Source organism: Sus scrofa, chromosome 6 (assembly GCF_054392235.1).
Source record: "Sus scrofa isolate SSC_HxYL_T2T_F1_AM1 chromosome 6, Sscrofa_HxYL_maternal_Yorkshire_Landrace_v2.0, whole genome shotgun sequence".
NCBI lineage: Eukaryota > Metazoa > Chordata > Mammalia > Artiodactyla > Suidae > Sus > Sus scrofa.
Genome location: NC_139388.1, coordinates 22,358,883 through 22,383,723, shown reverse-complemented (window position 1 = coordinate 22,383,723; position 24,841 = coordinate 22,358,883). Strand labels below are relative to the sequence as shown.

The 24,841-nt window shown below is 40.3% G+C and overlaps 1 protein-coding gene across 12 annotated transcripts in view; it reads right to left on the bottom strand.

The window, feature by feature from the left end:
• Positions 1 to 24,841, bottom strand: part of LOC146402252 (uncharacterized) — a 1,625,488-nt gene that overhangs the window by 1,058,326 nt on the left and 542,321 nt on the right. For 4 of the 12 annotated variants that reach the window (XR_014805640.1, XR_014805641.1, XR_014805643.1 and 1 more), the window contains one exon: positions 10,049 to 10,164. The exons of 6 other annotated variants lie outside the window; for them this stretch is intronic. The gene's annotated coding sequence lies outside the window, so the exon portion shown is untranslated. Of the gene's footprint in view, positions 1 to 10,048; positions 10,165 to 24,223; positions 24,376 to 24,841 lie in introns of all 12 variants that reach the window. 2 more of the 12 variants (XR_014805644.1, XR_014805645.1) reach the window with 1 other exon arrangement.

The following is a 24,841-nucleotide window of genomic DNA, read 5'->3' as shown; positions in this document are numbered from 1 at the left end:
ATCTATATGTTTAGGATGAGCTGAGAAAATGGTCTCAGCTTCCAAATACCTACAAGAATTTCTGCAAAGTGATTTGACAGAAAGTCAATGATGGCCTACATCTCTAAATACAAGGACAAGTGGATGTTTAACACATAATAACATTTGTCAGTGGCGGTAATGAAAACAGTCTCTTTCATGCTGCGGAAACAGCAGTAAAATATAAAAAGATTAACAGGTGTTCAATGCAAACTGCTCCCCTGAACTTGCGTGGTTTCCTTTCCTCCGCCTGGGGGATGAAAGAACTAAGTAAAAGCACTCACTTAGGATTCTTAGAACATTGCTGTGAGTTAGAGAGTAGAAAACAATAGATATCTATCTCTGTAAAATGAAGACTATAGAGGGTATATGAGTTTTTGGATGGAAAAAAAAAAAAAGAAAAGAAAAACTTTATCTCAATTCCATTTCAAAAAAGAACCAGAAAGGGTCCTTCACTCTATGTTATACAGATCTCTAGCTCACCCTGCAGGGCACAAGATATCATTTCGACTACGATAAGCAGCAGTAGCTAACTTTCATTGGGAGCTTACTGTGTGCCCGAAACTATGCCCAGAGCTTTATACAGCTTGCCTTGATTTGTCTAGAGCTTGAGACTAGGCTTGATGTGGGGGAGATTTTTTTGGGGGGAGGGAGGATGATCAGGTGAGCAAATACGGGGAATGAGATGAGCAAAGAGCAAAAGCTAGGAAGAATCTTATGTACATACATGGCTGATTTTAGCAACAAGGTCTTGGCCTTGCCAAGACTTTGAGGAGGCATGCAAAATGACTTCCAGAATTGTTCTTCCTAACAACAGGAGGCTGGGACATTTATCCATTCACTGTCTTCCAGCTCCCATTGGTTAAAGGTTGTTCATCTGCACTTGTGAGCTGCCCCTTGCTCGAGAGCTGAGGGGACTCCCAAGGTTTCAAGAAGGCCTTGGGGCAAAAAAAAAAAAAAAAAAAAGGAGGAGATAAGCAATGCTCAAGGTGGGATGTGAGCAGTTTTAGAGTCAAAATCATCCACCAAAGCTTTGGCTGAAATCAGACATGAGTCATAAAGAGGCTGCAAAGGCAGCAAGACAGTATATGATAAGACTTATTTTCTGTAATCCTCGCAAAGCTATGTTATGACATCATCATCCCCATTTACTGATGAGGATAGTAAGACTGAGAGAACTCCTCTAATTTGCCCAAGTTCACACAGTCAGTAAAAATCAGGACTTCAAACCCAAGCCAGACAATCCTAGAATGCAAAGTCTTACCTCATTATCTGCCACCAATAATCTAATTTTTATGACCTCTTGTCCAAGAGACTCATTTTTCACTATGCTAAGAAATACAAAGAAACATTTTCCAAGTACGCAACTCATGGCTAAATAGACATAACACATCTTTAACATGCAGGTACCTTGAGGATTCAGTTGACGTTGTGACTACCTACACTAAGGTGAGACTGAGTCTGGAGTTTCTGATGAAAGCTTCTAATAAAATTCTCCACCAGGATTTCTGGACCGGCCTCCTGGGGTTATTTACAAGGAAGATATTTCCATCTACAAAGGTGGATTTTTCATAATAATCACCTTTATGTTAAAGCTCTAGGCTAGACTGTTTCCATTATGGAAATATGAGCATTGCTTTAAGGGAACAAAATGGGCTGGTTTTCCTAGTTCTCTGAGAATGGAACATAGGTTAAAACAGTCTCTTGGCTTGTAAATTTTGAGATGATACACAATTTTTAAAAGTGAGAAAGACAGCCTGTTTTACTACTGAGTAAGGCTTTACTTGTTTACTGACGGCTGAGTGAGGAAGGCTGTTATGAGAGGAAAAAAAATCTCTAGAGACGTAGCCAACAAAAGACCCCTGTAGGATGTGTTAAATACTGCAACACATAGACTCATAAATGAGGTGACTGCATGTATATCCATCAGATCAGGGATCCTCAAAGGTAAAACGGATGTTATTGATTATTTCACTGAATTGACAGGTAATTCTCGGACCACCCTGAGAAAATCAGAATTTACCCCAGGCATAGAACAAGAGAATAGACCTGCGTTTTTCCCACTGTTACTGGCACATGAGTATCATTTTGAGTGTGTGCAGATTCTTGGGCCCTATTCCTTAGTTACCGGAGCAGAATCTCCAGCACAGGGCCCCCAAATTTGAATTTTAACAATACCTCCAGGAGATTCTTCAACATACTAAAGTGAATGCACCAATGACTGAGAAACACAAGTTCAATGTCTCCATATATACGTGTGTATAATTTACATAGAAATTTAAAAACTAAAATAATTCAGAGTTACAATTTTTTTTTTCTCTTTTGGCCACCCGTGGCATATGAAGTTCCCAGTCTGCAACACCAGATCTGTGGCCCTGTGCCCAACCAGGAGATCAAACCTGTGTCCTGGTGTTGCAGAGATGCCACCAATCCCACAGCAGGAACTCTGATTCAGTGTTACGATTAAGACCATAAAAAGTGGAAAGAAAACAACTCCATTGATCTCAGGTATTAATTAATGTGTATGATATATATTGAATCTCTAGTAAATGTGAGTTCAATAATAGATAAAGGAAAAAAATTATTTTCTGCTTTCTCTTAATGTATAGTCTAGTATGGAAGGCTGTAGAGTAATAACAAATAGAGGAGTTCTCGTTGTGGCTCAGTGGTTAACGAGCCCGACTAGCATCCATGAGGACGTAGGTTCGATCCCTGGCCTCACTCAGTGGGTTAAGGATCTGACGCTGCCGAGAGCTGTGGTGTAGGTCACAGATGTGTCTAAGATCCCGAGTTGCTGTGGCTGTGGTGTAGGCTGGCACTGCAGCTCCGATTTGACTCCTAGCCTGGCAACCTCCATGTGCCACCGGTGCAGCCCTAAAAGACAAAAAAACAAATAAATAAATAACAATAATAAATAATAATAACAATTCATAATCCAGGCTTATGAGGGGATTAAGAAGTAACACCTGTTTATAAACTTCCTGAGGACAGTGAACTCTGCCCGTCATATGCCAGAATACACTGTAGAGTGACCAACCGTTCTGGTTTGCCCAGAGCTGAGGGGTTTCCCAGGACACAGAACGACCATTGCTAGAACGAGGAAAGCCTGGGCAAATCAGGACAACCTGAGCACCCTGGCAGGGAACAAGGCAGTAGAGAGCATCTAATAAAAATGAAGGTGGAACTGAATGAGGCTCGCAGAAAGTATTTACTTACGTTGAGATCTATCATTTTTCAAGTTCTTTATATACATCATCACAACAAAGGTCTAAGCTAACTGACAGAAGAGGAAACTGAGGCTCGGAGAGGTCAATTTCTCTGCTCCAGTTCCCACAGCTGGAAATGGCAGAGCTGAGCCTGGGATAGGAGTCCAGGGCTATTTGACTCCAAAGGCCCCAAGGGTAGGAACGAGGAGGCTCTGAGTGTTTTGCTCAAAACCTCAAAAGAGGTGGAAATGTGGATTTAGAATTGAATTCTTCGTCCTAGGGAAATCAGCCATGTTTTATTTAGGGAAAGCCATTTTGCTTTTATTAACACACACGCATGCCCAAGATGGTGTGCTTGCCTCCCTCCCTTCTGGCAGCTGCTTTGAAGCCGAACAGAGGCTCCAGAGGGAACAGAGCTGTTTCCAGCAGCTGTTTCTCAAACACCTAACTTCATTTCAGATCAGAGCTGGGGTTTGAAGCTCTTAAAACCTTTGCTACTTCAATCATATGAGAGCAGAAGCAGCCAAAACAATCAGTGCCTCACCAGCAGCCTATCTGAATGCTTCTCTGTGCATGGGGTGCCTGGGGCATTATGTGGTGGGGGCTGTTTGTTAAATCTACTTTCAGTATCTCCCCCGCTTCCTTCCTTCTAAGAAAGGCAAACGAGAGGAGGGGTACCTCACTCAGGCTGCCTCTTCTCTTGCTTTCCCTCTCCCTCTCTCTCCCCCTCTTTTTTCATTTCTGATTACGTATTTAAATTCCAAAAAGAATGAGAAAAATGACTTATTCATCCTCAAAAATGCAAAATTAGCATTTCATCATATTTGAGGAAAACCTTTTCATAAGAAACAAATGCCATAGCTGGGGCAGAAAGTCTTGATCCCTGCCCGAAGGCATCCCCTCTGTTGCTGCCTGTCAACATCCTTGGAGGTTCGTGTCATTTTTCCATTTGGGTTCACACATGTGCGTTGACATATATGTGTCCATAACCATTAGGAAACTCCGTCGAGGGAGTTACTCTTCCGCTCTCCATTAACGGTATCACACCACCCAGCACGGCCTCAATTCTAACTCTTATTGCATTCTGTTCTTTTCATAGGCCCAATCATGTGAATACATGACAAGTGAGCACAGTGATTCTTGTTATTTTGTGGGATTCCATCACATGAACAGTGCACAGTTCCCTTTTTTTTTTTTAATTCTCCAGTGTTAAACGCTCAAATATCATTTTTTACTCCGTCTTATATTTCTGTACTTCTACCATAAACCTATGAGGCAGATTTTACTTCGAGATCTCCATCGTACAGATAAGGAAATCAAGGTTGCGGTCATTCAAATAAATCAAATTTAGAGCACGAGTTAAGCAAACGAGTGAATCAAGAAAAGCGTTGGAGGAGCCTTACACTATCTGTTTTTCATAGACAATAGATTTGACAAGAAAGGAAGCAAAGGAAGAAAGGCAAGTGCTGTACCATGTCAACACCGTGGTCAAAAGTATTTGTTCTCCCTGCTTATACCTACCGGGCTTCGTAGGTTACTGGCAAGCAGTGGGCGTTAAGCAAATACATATTAAATCATTGAGCTAGAAAGACATGAAGACCAGGTCTCAGGAGGTTCTAAGGTTACTACGTTGCCACACATAGAGGCAAAGAGCCCTGGATCTTTGATCACACATAATCAAATATGGAACCAAAAAGCCAAAAATGTTGAGAGCGAGAAAGAGCTGAGTGGGCAACATAGAGTAGCCTGAACACACCCCAATAACACAAGCCTGAGACAAGGACCTGGGCTCTTGCGTGTCATTTGTGGACACTAAGTGTTTGAGCCACTCATACTCAACAGAAACAGGAGAGGACAAGCCCAGGAATTGTCACTGGGTCACTGAATAGTACCACATTTTGGGAGGCAGCTACGTGCACCACTGTACCACCAACGCTCTACCACATTTTGGAAGAAAGCTATTCTTCTCTTGCATGAAGCAAACTCGGTTACTGTAACCATCAATTCCTTCTACCCCATGACCCTGAACACGCACATTTTTTCCTTCTATCTCAGTGCAGAGGACTAGCTTATGAGTCCTGAGCATAACCGGCTACCATTCACAAACACGTGGTCTATACACAATGACCACCCGTGAGGCTAAGATTCCACACCTAAAGCACTGAGCACCGTGCCTGGCACATAAAAAGCACTGAATTCAGAGTCACTTCAACAATATTACAGAGAGGGGAGGACTCTCCTCCTATGTAGTTTCTAATTTTTTCTTAAAGTATAGGTGCTCTTCTCCTTCTACAGTTGAAGACTAGAAAAACAGTTTCTTAAGAAATATTACCAACAAGTGGCAGTGAGGCTTTCTCGGGGATGGGGGGGGCAACATCTTTGAAATGCTGTTTTTATTGTTGTCGCTGATTATTCTTCTGAATGTCATGTGTGTTTATAATCGAGTAAGCTCAGGCAACCCCCCTTCACGAGAACCTTTTTAAAGCTTCCTGAGAGGCTTAATAGTAACAAGGAAATTCGTAGTTTTCTCAAACAGTGCTCAAGGCAAGCACATTTTAGTATTTTTCAAAACCTAATGTCTCCATCCAGGGAAAACAAATTGAATTACTGTCGAGCACACGTGGGGCATTAGGCTCACCCACACATCAGGGATTCTGAGTACACTGCAGCAAATGGCACGGAGAGGATCCTGCTGCCTGGCCACAGAACTCCAGAGGGAGGTTTGAGTAGTTCATTGTTACTGGGATTTATAAAATCCCTCTTTCCCATTCAAGCAATTCACTCTTCCAGAATGTATTTTTCAAGCATATTTTGGTTTTAATAAAGCACGTATTTAAGCCACATTGTAAAAGAGACATTCAACCACTCGGAATTGTGGATTCGACACTGGTGTCTCCCACTGATAGACTGACATAGCCCAACCACGTGAAAGTCAAAGAGAGAGAGAGAGTGAGAGTGTGTGTGTGTCTGTTACATCACAGTCAGAAACTACAGAAAGATCAGACCCAACCCACATACCTCTAATTTGAGGAGGTTTCAGCAAGGAAATAAACACTGATGCCATTGTCTCATCTCAAATGCTAAAGGGGGGATCTCCCTGGTGGCAGAGTGGCTTAAGGATCCAGCATTGTCACAGCAGCAGCTTGAGTAACTGCTTTGTCATGGGTTCTATCCCTGGCCCAGGAACTTCCATATGCTGTGGGCACAGCCAAAAACAAAAACAAAATCAAATGTTAGAGGGACTCCCTCCAATTTGGCAAAGGCTACTCATTCTCCCCCCCAGAATTACAAAGTATTCCTCACACTTCCCAAGTGGACTGAGACCTGGACACAAAGAGAGACTGAAGCTCAGCTGGACTGGCAGTCTGAGGGTAAGGTCTTGTTAAAAGTGGCAGATGTGGGGGGGTGAGTGTCTCAGCTCAATCATTTTCAAACACGGCTGCTCACTAGAATCAGCTGGGAAATTTTTAAAACTACCTGATGCTCAGACCCAAGCACAGACTGCAGATGCGCTGCAGAAGAGGCTGAGCATTAGCATTTTTTAAAAGTTTCCTGGGTGATTCTATATGCAGCCAAGGTGACATAAGTAATTCTGGACACAATAATTCTCCTGTCCAAGAGTAAACACACATTACACCCACAAAATGCACTGGCTTTTTCACCATCTTGAACAAAGTTAATCTATACTTACTCACTGTTATAATCAAAGGCCTGGCACATATCAAGAATTCAGTCATAATGAATAAATGAACGAATAAGCACTAGCTGCAAAAATATTACAGTAAAATAAGCTTTCCCTTTACTCTGTGTAACAAACATACTGCTCAAAACCTCTAAAATTTGCACAGTATTTGATGAGTCATTCAACTCTTCATAAATTATCATAAAGAATTTATGGAAAATTTACAAAGACATGGAGAACTCATCACACTGCAGTACACAGATTTGATATTAATTAGGATGTATACATACAATAGAATTCTTTTTTTTTTCTTGGCCACACCCACAACATATGAAAATTCCCAGGACAGGGAGTGAATCCGAACTGCAGCTGCAACCTATACCACAGCTGCAGCAGCACTGGATCCTTAACCCACTGCACAGGGTCAGGGATCGCGCCCACACTGCCACAGAGACAACACCTGATCTTAACTCACTGTGCTATAGTGGGAACTCCCACACAATGGAATTCTATGCAGACATTAAAATCATATTGTAAGGGTTTTTTTAATATGGAAAGTTGTCCATGGTATATTATTGACAGAAAAAAAGCACACTAAAAAAAAACCCAGCATGGGTAAAAATCATCATTTTGATTTAATAAATAAATAGAGAGTGTGTGTGTGTGTGTGTGTGTGTGTGTGTGTATGTGTGTGTGTGTGTGTGTGTCTACACAGAAAAATCTGATAGGCATAAATACTGACATGGTTATCTGTGAGAGAGAAAAATAAGGATAGTTTCACACCCTTCTCATACCCTTTCTTTTTTTCCTCAACTCACAACATTTTAATGATTGTAATGTAATTTCTCAGTTTTAAAATTTTTTTTCTCCAAAGTTGGGAACAGCCGTTCCCCATCCCCATTCCAGGTCCCTCTTAGCTTCAGAACCCACACCACTTATGAATCCAGTCCGACCAAGATACAACAGTGGAAAGGGAAAAACCGACCTTCAGTGCCTTGTAGGTTTCAGTTTCCGCCATTTGTGCTGGCCACCCACCACCACCTCCGAGGAAGCTCCCACCAGAAACTGATAACTGAGTTTCACCTAGTACAACCAGTTACATCCATCAAACCTATTTCTTCGGGACATCTGCTTCCACGTGTAATGGGACTAGGTTATCTGGTAGAACGATTTCTTAATGCAAAAATTAAGGTAATGCCTCATCTGTCATCGTTCACAGGAATAGTTACATTTTGAAGTAAATATCAACACACAGAAATACCTCTAATGTGACATGGCAGCTTTCAAGAAACAAGACCATGTTGAGAATGTATTTCCCTCTGACGGGGGAGAGGTGACGCAGGAGAGATGACACAATGACAGCCAGCAATGTTTGGCTGTTTTGTGCCTCATACTGTACTTTGTAGAATTAAAAATCCTTTGTGGGATTAAGGAATATAAATACTGTTAACAACATATGATGTATATGCTATTGCTATACCCACTTCATAGATGAGAAAACAGAGGCTTAAGGAGTTTAACACTCGCCCAAGGATATACAAACAATAAGTAGCAGAGCTGGGATCCTATAACAGGTGGCCTGGCCTAGGTTTCTGCTCCCTAACTGACTATGTCAAGGACTATGTGGTTTATGGAGCATCTGAAATTCACAGCTCAATTTAATTCAGTCTCCAACAATGATCAGAGTAGTGTCTGGGGTAGGTGATATTATGGGTGAATAAAACATGATCGGGAACCCTCGAGAGGCTTATCCTGATTTAGCAACCTATTCCAGCCACGGAAGAAGAAAAACCAACGTTCTCAAGTATTACCATCTTCTAGACTAGCAGATGTCAAATTGTGGTCTCTGGACTAGCATCGCCTGAGATCTTATTAGAAATGCAGGCCCCAACCCCAGACTCACTGCATCAGAATCTCTGGGAACGGGGTCCAGGATCTGTGTCTAGCAATACCCTCCCGGTAAGACGACGGGCTTTAGGCACCCTTCCTGTGTGTCACAGGAGTTCTCTCATTGGTCCTCACAACAGGTTTTTAAAGCCAGCTCATAATTCCAGATGAGGAAACTGAGGAATGGGACACTGGATTGATGTTGTCCCAAAGCAACAGCAGTTAAGCAATAAGGCTGGAAATCTAACCCACTTCTGTGAGGGGCTCCTGCTAAGGTGAGGTGAATGGGACAGAGAGAGCACTTCTTTTGACTCTGCTCCCACTTAATCGCAACCGTCTTGTTTGCAGGTGGCTGCACCATTAAAAACACTCTACAAAGGTGTATCAAGGAATGCAATTTAATGAGAAACTCAGATGCATGTGGGCACTTACCTCATAATAACATTCTACTTATGAAAGGATGCTATAGTGTAATTAGACTCCGGGAGGCCAAGCAAAAGGGGAAAAAGTGGCTCTTATTTTAACTGCTTCACAATAATGGAGTGTTGCCCGAGAGTTATTCACACAACAGATGCTGTGAAGATGTGTGCTGATTCTGTGGGTTGCGGCATAACCCTCTGCGATGGACCCTCCAGTCCTCTGGCACACAGACATAAGTCCTCCCTAAGCAATGTGTAGTGCTTGCAGCACAACTATAAATCGAAGCTAATGGGAGAAAACGCAGCTCCTCCACTCAGGCTTTCTGAAAATATTTGCCTGCGACGTTTTGTGCCACAGAGATTGCATGCACACATACGAAAAGACAGTATTCATTCCGGGCTGGCTTCATTTGGAGAGCCAGATTAGGGAAGGTAATCAAGAACATTTCACTGTTACCTAGTAAATAAGTTAAATGGTCCCTGCGGTTCTTCATTAAAACTTTTATGGTATGTTCATCAATTACCAAACAGCTTGAACAAAGCAGAGGTAAATTAACTTTCTCACATCCACACGGCTTGCCAAAAAGAGGGTTCTCAACGCAATTCCATTGGTTTAAAGTTCATCCAAAATACTATTAGCTTAGAGTCCAATTTTGAACTGTCAAGGGGAATATATACAATGGTAATTTCAGATCATTATCATGGCATTCCAATGCAAATGGCCACAATTTAATTCATTATCACTAACATTATATCTTTATTTTGCTACCAACTGGTGACTGACATTTCCAGGGCCACAAGAAGCAAATGCTAATTAGACCATGGTGTACTCTTACCCTTTCTTCTTTTGCTGCATTTTTCCATCTTCAGGGAGACCCCGCAGGAGGCTACGTCTGACCAGCTGCTGGCCCTTGACACTCCTTCTCCTGGGCCCTGAGCCAGGCTACCATTCCTGGGACAAAGTAAAGCTCCTGTGAATTTCCCCGTTCTGTGCACTGTGCCTCCGAAAGGGAGCCTATGCAATGCAATGACCCCTTCCTTAGATCACCCACCAACCTAATTTAGAAAGTCTAAAGCACTCCAGGGTGACAGAGCACAGGCATTAACATGCAAACAAACGGCCACAAAAGTTCAAATTTGCATTTAGACTGGACAAAAGGGAAAGAAATGGCTTTCTATGCTGTTCCTTGCATCATCAGAGTTTCACAAATTACTAATCTCTGAAATGATGCCAGAAGGGAACTTGCTCTGCTCCTCTCATTCATGCTTAGGTGGACTCAATTCATCTCTGAAAATCACGCCTTTTCACTCTCAACATGAGATGAGAAAGAGCTGTAAAATCTCAAATAGCTCCAGTGAAATGTTTAATGTGTTCAAATGAAAGCAATTAGTAAGTACAAATTTGAAATTCCTCAGATCTTTGGGCTACAGACTCAGGGAACAGACATAAAACATGGATTTTCTTTCCATTTCCTTGATACATCACAATAATTCTACCTTGTCTATCTCTAAAAACTCTGCAAAAATGTTATTCATTCTCTCATTATTTAGCCACAATAATAATAATGATAGATGGTCATTATAGGCCAGGTACCCAGCAACTAGCTTTGTGTACTTTATGTTCAAAACAATCCTGAAAGATATAAATTGGGTTATCAATGAGGAAGAGGAGTTGGCTAGTACAAACTGTTGACTTCAAGGCTCCTTCAAGGAGACGGAACTCAAAGTTGTCTTCGGGCCAAGACAAAAATTACCAGACCCTTATCATCAGCCCACCCACCTCACTGTAACGCCTCTTCCCCCACCCCGAGGAACCTGGCCTACTCCTTCCTACCCCCTACTAGGAAAGGCATGTGGCCCCTCCTCACCAGGCCCTTACATGGTATTATACACCCCTAACAAATCAGAAAGCATATCTTAAGACCCCTCCTTCCCCAACCAATCAGCAGGTGAATGGGTATATCCTGAGACCTCTCCTCTCCCTGGGCTATAACCAGACACAACCACACACTCAAGGTCGGCTCTCCCTGATTATCAGGAAGTCAGTCCACTGTTTTAATAGCATCTTGTCTTTTCTTCACTTTGCTTGGAATCTGGCAAATTCTTCTTTCCAAGCTATGTGGGCATATCATGACCCAAAAGATAATAGTAACTCTAGTTAGTCAGGGTGATGGGTTCCTTCTATTAACTGTTTTCTCTTTCCTACGTCTCTGTGTATTTCTCTACTTGTGTTTCTTTCACTTCCCAAGTCAACCCTTTTCATTCAAATCCTTGTCAGAGTATGGCTCTGGAGAAACCCCAATTAGGACAACAGAAGATAGTATGATCGAGCAATCAAAACTTTACCTGCCCCATGCATTGAATGTGAAATGAATACATAAACTATTTCGGTATCACCAGAGCAAAAAGTAGATGGAAGACAAGGAGTTCAAAAATGAATAAATCTGAAATGCTTTTCTCTGTACTGAAATCCACCTAGGCTAGAAAGAATGTATCCTTTACCATGACTGATACATTTATAATTTAAGGTTTCAAGCACAGTTACAATTAGGTAGGTGTACCTGGCTTGGAATTATGCTTTAGAAAGTTGGCATGTAGAAAGCCACCGCTGTACTTAAAATACCTAATTTTGAATGCAGCCTTCCAAAAACATGAGCTTGGGCCCCGGAAAGGATGCACTTCTCATTAACAACTTTCCAAAACTAGTTTCCTTCATCCGAAACCTAATCATTAATAAATTTCACTTGAATAACTATATGCTTTGGCCTGAAAGAAAAATGAGGCTTCATGTGTTACATGTGCCATTGCTCCCTACTTCTAAAAAATAAGTGTCCTGCTGAAAAAAACCATGTGCCCTGGGGCCCGAGACTAATAGGAGTTTCAAGGCCTGTTTTATGTTTGCAAGTTAATCTTTCTTTGTCCTCCATCTCAGCCAGCAAATACAATATCATAATAACACAACTCGTCCCTGTGTTTTTGAACTTGGCTTTGGATTGGGGATCATTGTGTCTTTGCTTTCAGATGGCTCACTTTGATGTATTCTATTTCAAAGGAAGAGATAAAACCCAAAGTTCATTCTCACAATGGGACACCCTTTAGAGCCAAAGAGAAATTTTGGTCCTCTTTGTGGCACACAGCAGCCCAGATTCACTTTGAGATCCTCTCTTGAAAGTCCCTGGGCAAGTGCAAAACGGCTTCAGTGATTTATTTTGCCACTGAGAGAACAGAATTGCTGTGGCCCCCTCCATTGCACCAGTGGGCAGACTCAAATTGTGGGAGTGAAGCAGGGAGAAGACCTCAGGGGAAAAGGCATCCTCATTGCCTCTTCCTAATTACTAGCCATGTAGCTAAGCTCTTCAGCACTCGTGGTTCCACTGCGTATACACAGCATCTATATACATCTTTGGAGGTCTTCATCTGGACAGGAGGAAGGAAGGATCCATTCAAATTTACTTTCTTATCTCTCTTTTACTCTCTCTTTCTCCCTCTAAACTCAACTATAATTATAGCAAAGAAAAAAGACTATTTTGGGAGTTCCCATTGTGGCTCAGCAGAAACAAATCTGACTAGTATCCATGAGGATGCCAGGTCGATACCTGGCCTTGCTCAGTGGGTCAGGGATCTGGTGTTGCCATGAGCTGTGGCGTAGGTCACAGACGCAGCTCGGATCCCACGTTGCTGTGGCTGTGGCATAGGCTGGAAGCTGTAGCTCTTATCTGACCCCTAGTCTGGGAACTTCTGTATGCCACAGGTGCAGTCCTAAAGAGCGAAAAAAAAAGAAAAAAAGAAAAGAGACTATTTTGTATCCTTCACCATCAGACATCAGACAGTTCCCTTTCTAAAAGTGTTTTCAGTTGGTCCTTCAATCTGCCATTCTATTTGCCTCTTAAATTTCCCAAGATTTTGAAGAAACTTCTTTCTAAATATATTTCCTCCACCTTCATGTTCTGATAGATTGCAACTTTCACAGGGAGGCAAAAATTCTTACTTGTCTTTATATCTTCAGTGCCTAAAGCAAACTCTAAAATATCGGAGTTCTCTTGTGGCGCAGAGGAGTAAGAATCGGGCATTGTCACTGCAGGAGCCTGGGTCACTGCTGTGGCACAGATTCAGTCCCTGGCCCGGGAACATCCACATGCTACAGGTACAGCCAAATAAATAAATGAATAAACAATAACATAGAATAAAATCAACAAGGTCTAGAATATATTACTCAACAAACATGTTTGTTGAGTGAATAAGTGAAGAAGTAACCAAAAAAAGTTTAATCATTTACACTTCTTTGAATCCTCCCTCCTTTCTCTAAGCATGCTCATAGCTGTGTTAACTTGAAAATCTTTTTAATGTTTTTGCATGCGATATCCTCTGAAATAAATTCATCCATTTCAATGCACAAGATGGCATATCCCTTCCTACCCCTTAGTGAGAGCAATTTTATAACCAAAGAAATGGATCAAATGACCAGTCTTTAAAAGTAAGGGAGGGTTATCTCAGCGGAAGCTGAATACTGAGGCTGTCACCCTCTAGTTCATGTTCACTCTTAACCTTCCTTGGATGACATATGTCAGTACCCTGATGTTACTATGGTTCCCACTGGTAGAACCTCAACAGAGGTTTCAATGGCAGCACTGGCGTAACTGAGCATAAGCAGAATCCTAGATCACTGGTGGGCTATTATTTTATCAAAAATTTGCAAAATATTTTCTGAGCACTAAACCTGCAAATATTACACTAGACACGCTAAAAGATTTCTTCTTAATGACATAGCCATCCAATATTCTATAAACTAAGATTCCGGAAAGAAAGCACAACATGTAGATGGAGATAAATGTCCATTCGTCATGGCTGAAAATGATTTATCTCAAAAAAACTTCAAAATAAAGTACTATTGGGAGAGGGATTTCACTGGATCACAAGAAGCTTCAAAGAGGAGGGAGCATTTTAACAGAGCCCTGAAGAAATGAATTAATATGTGAACATTTTTCAGTAGTATGCTCTTAAACAAATAATACATTAAAAGCCCTATTTGTTGCATTTGGCAATTTCCAGGTTGCAAATACTACCACCATGGCCAGCAACCAGCTCTTAAAATTCCTGAGAAGTTTACAGTTAGCTCTCATAAGCCAGCTCCAACATACCACTGCCTGATAAATTTTATCTACAACAACCACTGTTATGAATTTAAATGCTATATATGCAATTGAAAAGATCTAACTGTCCCCATATTGAAGGACATGTTGCAAAATGAAGGGAAAGTAGTCCAGGGAAGAGAACTAGATAGGCTCCGAAGTGCTTTTAGCTGACCCCTGTTCAAAAAGTCATGATTACACCCAGGAAAATTATCCCCATCTCTGAGTAGCTCTGGGTCTTGGCAATGTGAAAAAGTATTGGCAGCCTGACTTAATCAGAGTATTTCATTAAAAATTTCATCATATGTCCTCAACTTCCAAACCTAGGAACACTATGATAATATGGATTTGGGAATACTGAATCTATAGAACTCTTTCTATGAAGGTTTTTTTTAATCTTCATAGTCATGAAGTGAAGAATTTAAAAATCTTTACAGTCATGAAAGGAACAGTGAAGTTAAAACAGAAGAGGTCTGAATATTTCTCTGTGAAACCCAAGTTGGCTGGAAGTCAGGGTTTCTTTGGGCAATTGCCTGATGATGGGAGACAATTTGGCAAAGGTAAGCCAGGCTTCTGGATGTGCTTGTGTTTTTGTTTACTGAGCCCAAGGGTTTGTTTCTCAAATGAATTCCTTTTTTACTGTAATGGTTGTAATCATGAAAATCCTCCTGGTAATAAGCTCTGTGAAGGTACCTTGGCAAAACGGTCTATAAATATTGGCCATATGCCACATTTCAATATTTTGGTTTGAAACACAGTAGCCAAAAGCTCAGGAAACAATTTTTCAGAAAAGACCCATTGTTCTGGCCCTCAGCTGGAATCTTGAACAACAGGCTCCATATGCTGTCTTGCTGCTATCATTCTAGTCACGAGAAGACACTTGCCCCGTAACACTGCTTAGTGCCCAGCCGCCGAACTGAGCAGAGATCTGTTAAAAAAGAAAGAAAAAAAGTGCTTCTTTATTGGGTGAGAGGGTGGACCATTTGAACACCAAGAGCCCTCACCAATCTTTAATGTTACAAATCTAAGAGCCATTCAGTTCTAAAAAAAACTAAACTGCAAAGAAGGAAAAAGTATGATGGTGGGCAAACTGGAAGCAGGGCTTCTAAACATGAACTGGTCACTCACTCATGACGGTGATGGATTACCCAACCCCTACATCTCCTTCCTACTCTACCAATCTAGAAATCTACTTTCGAAAGTCTTCTAAACTTTTCATTGGGCTCTACCTACTGAGATAACTACATTCATTCAATACCCTTTAAGAAAATCTGATTGTTTTCCACAAGGTATCTACTAAATTGACATTATGGAATCAAGAGCTAAAGAGAAAGTACCTCTGAATGAAGCTGATGAGAGCTGGAGAGAAAAATTACAACTGAAAAGACAACTGGAGTTCCTGCTGTAGAGCAACAGGCTTGACGATGTCTTGGGAGCACTGGGGCGCAGGTTCGATCCCTGGCCTGGCTCCGTGGATTATGGATCTGGCATTGCCACTGTGGCTTAGGTCACAACAACTGCTCAGATCTGATCCCTGGCCTGGGAACTTCACATGCTGGGGGTGGCCAAAAAAAAAAAAAAAAAGACAGCTGAAATATGTGATGCTGGTACAGAGATCTCTCCATCACCCCTCCCATGAGAAATTACTCTACTAATGGCTGTGACAATTACATAATAAGCTAGACTATTTAAAGATGTATCAGGTCAACACAGTCGTCACTTAGGTTTGGCCTAGACAGTGGAGCGGATAATGCTAAAAAAAGACAGGTCTGTCAAACCACACTGGAGGTTTTATGTCAGCTGACTTCATCTTTATTAATTCACAAAGGTGCCTTCAGTGCTATTCTGCCATCACCATAGACATGAGGCTCAAGCAGAAGGGTTTTATTCCCTGTCTCCACTAACTAACTTTACTAAGATAAGGCACAGTTTGCCCTAATGCATCAGTTTTTTCATCTGCCTGAGGGTACTATATTTTACCCCTCATCACTGACTCAAAAGCAAGGTCTATAAAGAGGCCACTCAATAAATATGACCAAGGATTCATTTTAACATTATGTTATAAATGCATCATACATAGCTTGTTTTTACCTAGTCCAATGATATTTGTATGAGGCAGGGTTGGGCAAGTGTGTTCAAGAGAAAGTTCTGCGGTCAATCTACTGGATCTTCAAAATATTCATAAACAATTATAATGTTATCTTTAATTTTTCCTTTCTTATCAAAGCTGCTGAGTCTAATTAGGGGTATCAATCCTACTTTAATCTTCTCTTCCCTCTCTTTGTCTCAAATTATAAATGCCACTATATTTTTAAAATCGGTCATAATTACCATCAAGAAGGTTCATTCAGGTATCTATGGAAACAGAGAAAAAGAATCCAAATTTAGTCATGTCAGATGAGATGTCAAGGAAGGTTTTCAGAAAAGAGCAATAACCCTTGAGTTAGTTGTGAAATATGAGTGAGCCCTAGAGAGGAAAGCAAAGAGGGGCTCGGGTGTTATGCAAAGGCACTGGGACCCAGGAAAGCTCGGGTTGCCTCTGGTAGTTCACTCCATCCCCAGGGAAGAATGCACTCTGAAAGAACATCAGCTGAGACTTGCAACAGCTGGGTACCAAATTTGAATGAGACTGGAATACTATGCTAAGGTATTTGAACATAATTTATCCAGAAAGCAAGAGTGCAGTAAGCCCCTGAAGGCAGCGAGCAGGAGGCCAGCACGCTCAGATTTACATTCTTAAAGAGCCACCCTGTAAATAGCTTTGGGGATGAATTCAAGAAGCAACAGACTAAAAGTGGGGAACCACAAACTAGGAAGCCTCACTTTTCTATACATGGCCTTATCCACGAACATCTTACAATTTTTGAGTAATCAACATTCATGAAATGACAGATTAAAAAAAAACACACACGTTTTCTTGATTAAGTGGCAGTAGGAGTGGCTAGGTAGGGGAGGGGAGCGAAGAGCAAAGTGTGATTAGAGAAAATTTGCCATCTATTGCTCTGTTAACTGGAGGTTCACGTCTTGCTAGTTTTATGAATGTTTCCCATTCGAGAACAAATCTAAGGCATGATATAACCCTAATTATCAGAGAGAGAGAGAAAAAAAAAAAAAACATAAACCAGAGACCTCATTTGAATTGCTTATTTCTTTTAACTACCTAAAGATTATAGCCATAGACTCTTCACCAACTTATAGGAAAGGAAATACAATAAACAGACAGGAGAAGGCTACATTGAGGGTGTGTGGTGAAAACAGCCAAGAGCAACGGGTGTTGTGGAGACATCTGACATACACCCATCTGCATATCTAATCAATACCAGACAATCATTTTTCAGTAGCACTAAAGGCAAATACCTGAAGCTCTCCCCTGCTGTTCAGATGAGGGACTGCCATGAAAACTCCATCATATAAGAGATGGTTTTGTACAGAAGGGACAAGTCTTTAGCATTTAAATAATGTGAGGTGAGTCCTTAAGCATACTATTAAGTGGTTTTAAAAAGTAATGAAATATAAAATAATTGCAACATTAATGATATGCATATCCTGATTATTTTAAATTATCTAATGAGGAGTATTTACTATGTACTAGGCACTGGCAATAGTACTTGTCACTCATTATATCATTTAATATTTAAAGTGGTGTACAACTCCCATTATAATAGATGAGGAAACCAAAGATGGAGTAATTGTCCAAAATCATCTTTGTTAGTTGGAAAGTGATGCAACATGAATTTGAGTGCAGGTATCTGTGACACTAGAGGTCATACTCTTCCTTTTTTTTTTTAGGGCCACACCCGTGGCACATGGAGGTTCCCAGGCTAGGGGTTTAATCAGAGCTACAGCTGACAGCCTATGCCACAGCCACAGCAATGCCAGATCTGAGCTGCATTTGTGACCTACACCACAGCTCACAGCAACACCAGATCCTTAACCCACTGAGCGAGGCCAGGGATCAAACCCGCAACCTCACGGTTCCTAGTCAGATGCATTTCCGCTGCGCCACAATGGCAACTCCAGGTCATACACTTAACTGCTGTTTAATTCTGCCCTTGACATGGGACTCAACACAGTCTGGATCCACTTAGCTTTCAACCAACTCCTTGTACAAACCTCTCTCCTTTCAAGGAGGTCACATATTGTATTCCTTGATAATTTGATGTAATAAAGTTTTCCTTAAGTTCCCCTGTTCCTCTTCATTCATTTGGTGGTCCTCTCTTACTCCTTTTTTCAATATTTAGTTCAGATTTTACTTATCTCCAAACCATGAGTCCTTTATAAAGAATAAATAAACAACTAATCAAAAGTATCCTCCTCCACTTCTCAAAGTATAAGTTAAATAATGGTTGGCATTGTGTCTATGATCTGAATAGACACATAGGCACAGAAATAAAACGTTTATGTTGATTAGCATTATTAAAAAAAAATAGATATTCCCCAAAAAAGTCTAAAGTTAGTAGAAGAAAGGAAATAATAGAGCTCAGAGAGGAAATAAATTAAATAGAGACTTAAAAAATTAGGGAGTTCCCATTGTGGCACAGTGGAAATGAATCCAACTAGTATCCATGAGGATCCAAGTTTGATCCCTGGCCTCACTCAGTGGGTTGGGGATCCAGCGTTGCCATGGCTGTGGTGTGGGTTGCAGATGTGGCTCAGATCCTGTGTTGCTGTGGCTGTGGTGTAGGCTAGCAGCCACAGCTCCAATTCGACCCCTAGCCTGGGAACTCCCATATGCCACAGGTGTGGACCTAAAAAGCAAAGAAAGAAAAAGAGAGAGAGAGAGAAGGAAGGAAGGAAGGAAGGAAGGAAGGAAGGAAGGAAGGAAGGAGAAAGAAAGAAAGAAAGAAAGAAAGAAAGAAGAGAGGGAAGGAGGGAAGGAAGGAAAGAAGGAAGGAAGAAAAAGAAAGAAAGAAAGAGAAAGGAAGAAAGAAAGAAAGAAAGAAAGAGAGAAAGAAAGAAAGAAAGAAAGAAAGAAAGAAAGAAAGAAAGAAAGAAAGAAAGAAAGAAAAGAAAAGAAAAGAAAGGAAGGAAGAAAGGAAGGATCACTGAAACCAAGAGCTGCTTCTTTGAAAAGATAAAAAAATTTGACAAAACTTTCTAATCAAGAGAAAAGAGGACTCAAGGAAATAAAATCAAAAGTGAAAGAGAAGTTAAACTGAAACTACAGAAATACAGAGCTACAAATAATTATTGGACAACATACAAGAAATGGACAAATTCCTCAAAACAATCTTCCAAGATCAAATCATAAAGAAATAGAAAATCTGAATACACATATTACGAGAAGGGAGACAAAGAGTAGTCAAAAATTTCTCAGCAAATAAAAGCCCAGCACCAGATGGCTTCAATGGCAAATTCTACAGAATCCTCAGGGCAAATACCTATCCCTCTCAAACTCTTCCAAAAAACTGAAGAGGAGGGAAACATTCTAACCTTATTTTACATAGCTGTCATTACCCTGACACAAATATTAGTCGAGGACACCCCAGAAAAAGAAAAGTGGAGGCCTAAATCTCTGATGTATGTAATCACAAAAATCCGCAACAAAATATTAGCAAACTGAATCCAACAGTACACTAAAATTATCATTCACCATGATCAAGTAGGATTTATTCCAGAGATACAAAGATGATTCAACATCTGCAGATTAATCAATGTGATACATCACATTAACAAAATGAAGGATAAAAATCATGCTATCATCCCAATAGATACAGAAAAAGCATTTGAAAAATGCAGCATCTATTATATTTAAGATAAAAAAAAACCTCCCAACAAAGGGAGTATAGAGGGGACGTACCTCAACATAATAAAGGCCGTATATGACAAAGGCACCGCTAACATCACATTCATCAGTGAAAAGCTGAAAGTATGTCCTCAAAGATCACAAATGAGACATAAATGCTCACTCTCTCCAGTCTTATTCAACATAGTATTGGAAGTCTTAGCCACAACAATAAACCAAGAAAAAGAAATAAAAAAGCATCCAAATCAGAAAGAAAGAAGTAAAACTGTAACTATTTGCAGATGGCATACTGCATATGCAGACCCCTAAAGATGCACCAAAAGCCATTAGAATTAATAAAGGAATTTAGTAACAAAGTTGAAGGATCAATATACAAAGAAATATGGCATTTCTATACACTAATAACTAACTATCAGAAAGAGAAATTAAGAAAACAATCCCACTTACAAATGTATCAAAAAGAATAAAATGCCTAGGAATAAATCTAAGCAAGAAGTGAGAGACCTATATACTGTAAGACATTAATGAAATTGAAGAAGACATAAGTAAATGGAAGGATATTCTGTGTTCATCATTTGGAGGAGTTAATATTGTTAAAATGTCCAAACTACCCAAAGCATATTCAATATAATCCTATCAAAATTCCAAAACATTTTTCATAGAACTGGAACAAATAATTCTAAAATTTATAAGAAACCACAAAAGATCCTACATATCCAAACGTTTGAGAAAGAAGAACAAGCTAGAGGTATTGTACTCACTGGTTTCAAATTATCCTACAAATCCACAGCAATCAAAACTGTATAGTATTGGCACAAAAAAAAGAAACATAAATCAATGGGACCAGAAATAAACTCCCACATATATGAACAATTAATTTAAAACAAAAGAGTAAAGAATACACAATGGAGAAAGGTTAGTCCCTTCAGTAAATGGTGCTAGGCAAACTGGACAGTCATCTGCAAAAAATAAAACTAGACTACTATCTTATACTGCACACAAAAATTAACTCAAATGGATTAAAGACTTGACTGTAAGACCTGAAACCATGAAATTCTTAGAAGAAAACATAGGTGGTAACCTCATTAATATGTTTTAGCAATGTTTTTATGGATCTGTCTTCAAAGGCAGATCAAACAGGAATACATCAAACTAAAAATCTTCTGCACAGTAAAGGAAATCATCTTCAAAACTGTAAAGGCAATCTACTGAATTGGAGAATACATTTGTAAATCACATATTTGACAATGGGTCAATATCCATAATTCATAAATAACTCATGCAACTAAACAATAAAAATACAAACAACCCCATTTAAAAAAGAGCAGTGTATCTAAATAGGTGTTTTTCCAAAGAAGATATACAGATTGTTAACAGACACATGAAAAGATGTTCAAAATCTCTAATTATTAGGGAAATGTGAGTCAAAAGCACAATGGGATATCACCTCACATCTGTTAGAATGGAGATTATTAAAAAGACAAGAAAATAAAAAATATTGGAGGAGATATAGAAAAAGGGAAGTCTCATACATTGTTGGTGGGATTATAAACTGGCACAGGCTCTATGGAAAATAGAGATTACTCAAAAGTTAAGAATAACTATCTATCTATCACATGACCCAGCTAAACAACTTCTGAGTATCCAAGGAACTCAAAAACACTCATTCAAAAAGATATATGAAACCCCAAATTCATTGCAGCATTATTTACAATAGTCAAGACATGAAAACAATCTAAGTATCCACTGATGGATGAATGGGTAAAGAAGACATGGTATACATACACAATGGAATATTACTCAGTCATGAAAAAGAATAAAATCCTGCAACAATATTCATGGACCTTGACAATATTATGCTAAGTGAAGTAATCAGACAGAGAAGCAAATACCAAATGATTTAACTCATATAGGGAATCTAAAAACAAAACAAATTAACCAACAAAATAAAGCAAAAATAAACTCATGGGTACAGAGATCAGATTAGTGATCACCAGAGGGAAAGGAGGGTCACTCACTGCCTCTTCACACCCATGAATTTATTCTTCAGACTATTTATCTTTTAGGAAGCTAGTGTCCCATGATATTTAAATATTTCAGAGTCATAGGTAGGCTCAATTCCTGGCTGTGCCACACTGCAACTTATTAGCTGTATGACCATCCATGGTGATGGATGGTAATTAGACTTGTGATGGTCATCATTTTGTAGTGTATATGAATGTCGAATTAGAATGGTATACACCTGAAGCTGATATAACAAAACAAAAATAAAGCAGGTGAAACTGAAAGACCTACACTGGAGCAGAGGATGAACCACTGCTTCTATTGATTAAATCACATCTGGGAGTGGTGCAGCAGAAACGAATCTGACTAGGAACCATGAGGTTGTGGGTTCGATCTCTGGCCTCGTTCAGTGGGTGAAGGATCCAGCATTGCCGTGAGCTGTGGTATAGGTCACAGACGTGGCTCAGATCCTGCATTGCTGTAGCTGTGGCACAGGCCAGCAGCTATAGCTCCAATTCAACCCCTACCCTGGAAACCTCCATATACCACGGGTGCAGCCCTGAAAAGAAAAAAATATATATATCTGGAAATCTGGAACCAGAAAGAAAGCTAGTATTTGCCATCTGATAATTCAGAAATGTGAAAATCCACAAAATAGTCAAAAACAGGTGAAACTATTAAAATCACTCTTTCAAAGGAAACACTGGCTTTATTTTAGAATCTCAAAACTTAGATATTATCATTTATCATTTAACCCTATTGTGTAAAGATGAGAAAAAATTCATATATTTCCATACACTTTCAAGAACTGATCAACAAATGTACTAGGAAATCCAATATACTAGACTGAAATGAGAATTGGAGATAAGCTGCTCCCAAGTCAAGAAAAAACTCACTGCCTATGTGCTGATTAGGTGGTAGCTTCCATCTCTTATCAGGGTCGTATCAGCCCTAGAGTCAAGGTCTTATTGTCCTAGGAGCATGCCAGGCAAAGTGTGGTGGAATAATGCCCAGGCATTTATTTTCTTTTCTTTTTTAAGGGCCACACCCGTGGCATATGAAGGTTCCCAGGCTAGGGTATGAATCGAAGCTGCAGCCACCAGCCTACACCACAGCCACAGCAACGCCAGATCTAAGCCACATCTGCAACCTACACCACAGCTCATGGCAACGCTGGATACTTAAGCCACTGAGCAAGGTCAGGGATTGAACCCACAACCTCATGGATATGAGTCGTGTTTGTTACCCCTGAGCCACAACAGGAATTCCCTGCCCAGCCATGTCTAACCTCTGTTCTGGAGCTCCCCTGGTGTTATTCCCCAATAGGCTTTTTGTACTACTTAAATCGAAGCTGCAGCCACCAGCGTACACCACAGCCACAGCAACGCCAGATCTAAGCCACATCTGCAACCTATACCACAGCTCATGGCAACGCTGGATCCTGTTTCCCAGGAGAATCCAACCTGTAAATATTAGACACACAAACACACACACACACACGACCAGTAGTTAGGAATGCCAAGATGGAAATCCAGGTTCTCACATCATAAATTCTAAAGACAGTTGAGGAAAACTTCGACAGTTTTTGTCCTTATAAAATAAACACACAGACACACACACAAACATTCTAGGCTCCAAGAAACGAGAAATTGTTGAAACTCTATTCTTCATGCAATGCTCTCCCTGCCTCCACACAAGAGGCTTCTTTCTTTGTCCTCATCACAGTTAGAGATGCAGACACTTTAAATTATTGCTCTGTGATGTGTTTAATTACTTTGCCCTCAAATTCCTTCTCTGTATTAAACAAAAAACACTAATGCCAAATTACTTTATGTAAAGTACCTAATTACTTTGTGTTAAGTACCAAAAGCTAGGCTGGCATCTAGTATGCACTTAATACAAATTAGCTCTACCTTTTCCTAGAGGAATTATGCTCATTTCCTCACTTAATGCTCAAATATTTCTATTAAGTAATAATAACTTGGAGAGTATATCATATTCTATACCTTCTTTCCATTTCCAGGTATGAGATCTATTTTTATAATACCAGTGACAAATCTGATTTATAAATGAAATCGATGTAGGCTAATGGGATCTTTATCATTCACTAGAGCCCAAGGCTGGGTACTCACACAGGCCCCCCAGGGTGGCCTTCTACCTCCAACGACTGGACAATCAATCAAAGGGCTCTCGATGGGCAGAAAGATAACTCTGCTCCTGCTCTAGGAGAGTTCTCATCTTTACTCCCTGCTGGACTGGGATCCCCAAAGAATACGGAGTAGCCCTGAAAGAGAAATGAAGGGTCCGGCTGGTAAGCTTGCGCTTAGAACAAACCGCTATTCAGTTACTTCCTTCCATCTGTCCACGCCTCATGCCATTCATTCAACAAAAAGACTTTGAGACTCTACACACACCAGGTGAAGTTTAAAAAGGAAAGTTTTCTCCTCAACTCCTCTCCTCTCCTCACTCCCCAGGTGCGGTCTATATGCCTGTGTATGTGAATGTGTGTACATACATGTGCAAAAAAGATGGATCCAGACACTTTACACGCTCAAGAGTATATCACAAGTGTCCTTTTGTATTAGTATATGTTTTGCTTAATTTCACTGGATAGCATTTGAGCTAGATTTTATTTCTCATCTCCATCCCCCAAACCTCTCCTCCCACTCAAGCTGACACTTTGTCTGTAATAGTTTTTCCTCTCTATTAGCCTTCTATTTCCCCTTTGGCCAAAGAATCAAGTCATCATT